The sequence below is a fragment of the Cynara cardunculus genome (assembly GCF_001531365.2).
Source record: "Cynara cardunculus var. scolymus isolate 2C chromosome LG 6, CcrdV1, whole genome shotgun sequence".
NCBI classification, from domain to species: domain Eukaryota; kingdom Viridiplantae; phylum Streptophyta; class Magnoliopsida; order Asterales; family Asteraceae; genus Cynara; species Cynara cardunculus.
Genome location: NC_037533.1, coordinates 10,726,766 through 10,728,619, shown reverse-complemented (window position 1 = coordinate 10,728,619; position 1,854 = coordinate 10,726,766).

Below are 1,854 nucleotides of genomic sequence, written 5' to 3'. Positions count from 1 at the left end.
TTCTGTAAGTGTTTTTCATGTTCCTGCATAGTTTCACTGGCAACTAAAATGTCATTAATATAAACTAAACAAAAATCATATTTAAGAAAAATACTATCCATGAACCTTTGAAAAATAGATGGAGCGTTTTTTAGTCCAAAACTAAGAACATTYCGTTATATTGTCCTTCCGAACATGTAAAARCTCTCCATGGTTTAAAACTTTTTCAAGCTGTAACTGATTGTATCCTGATTTTTTAGGTCAAATTTTGAGAATACTTTTTTCTTTTGTATAAGATTTAATAAACTATCTTTATTTGGAATGTTATATCCATCATCTTTTGTATTATCATTTAGCCTTTTATAATTGTAAACTATTCTAGCTTTACCTCGTTTGATTTCACTRTGATTTCTTACTATAAATGCARCTGATCTATGAGGACTCTMTGATTTTCTAATTAATCCTTGTTGTAACATCTCTGGTATTTGTTTTTTAAATTCTTCTTTRTCTAATGGGYTGTATTCTATATTTGATGTTCTAATTGTAATATCAGGATTTTTTAATTTAAATTTACATATATATTTAACTTTGGATTTTGTGATATCTTCTCCAATTAATCCTATAGTTGTAATGTCTTTTCCTTTTTCTAGTTCGTGTGTTAATAAATTAGTAAGTAATTTAATTGATTCATTTTCAACAAAAGATTTAGTTTGATWTTGTTGTTTTAAAAAGTCTAAGTTCCCTTGTCCACCACGCTTTCGGGCGAACTCTAATGTATGTTGATATCTTAATGTAGGAAAACTGTAACTATGTTTACTTAGGGTAATAAAATTTCGATTTATGTTATACCTCCATTTATACCAAAAATAAAGTTTAAACCAAGTACAAAATCTATTGATTTTATATGTTCAGGATATATGTTTACTTGTGGGATATCATACTTAATACTGTAATTTCCTGCAAAATCTAAAAATTGTATTCATGTAGGTTCTATGTAGTTTTTAATTTGAATTAACCTGTTTTCAACTGTTCTAGTAAATAATTTATATGTTAATTCTTTATAGTATTCTATAGGTACTAAACCGTAAGAAATTACACTTTTTGTTGCTCCCGTATCTAATAAGGCTGTTAAATCTAAGAATTTATTATTACTTAACCATAATTGACATTGTAAATTAATCATAGTAATTGATCCTTGTAGTTTGTTTAAATGTTTGTTCTTTATATTCTTGAGCCATTTTATTTTCTTCTTTGTAAGGTGTGATGTCAATTTTTCTTTCCATATTATTAACTCTTTCTATTAGATTAGTTAGTAAGTCATCTATACATGTGACTTTTTCTTCCACATTATTTAGTTTTAATTTATATAATTCGGCTACTATTTCAAGTTTTTCAATCTTCTCATTATATAATTCAATATCAATATTTTTCTTCTTAATATCTTTTTTCTGTATTTAATTCAATATTAAAGGCTTTTTTAAGACAAATGTAACAAATTTCTTTAAAACATATATTGCACTGTGACCTTTTATCTATACTTTGGTAGTATCCACAATAANTAGTTGTAATGTCTTTTCCTTTTTCTAGTTCGTGTGTTAATAAATTAGTAAGTAATTTAATTGATTCATTTTCAACAAAAGATTTAGTTTGATTTTGTTGTTTTAAAAAGTCTAAGTTCCCTTGTCCACCACGCTTTCGGGCAAACTCTGATGTATGCTGATATCTTAATGTAGGAAAACTGTAACTATGTTTACTTAGGGTAATAAAATTTCGATTTATGTTATACCTCCATTTATACCAAAAATAAAGTTTAAACCAAGTACAAAATCTGTTGATTTTATATGTTCAGGATATATGTTTACTTGTGGGATATCA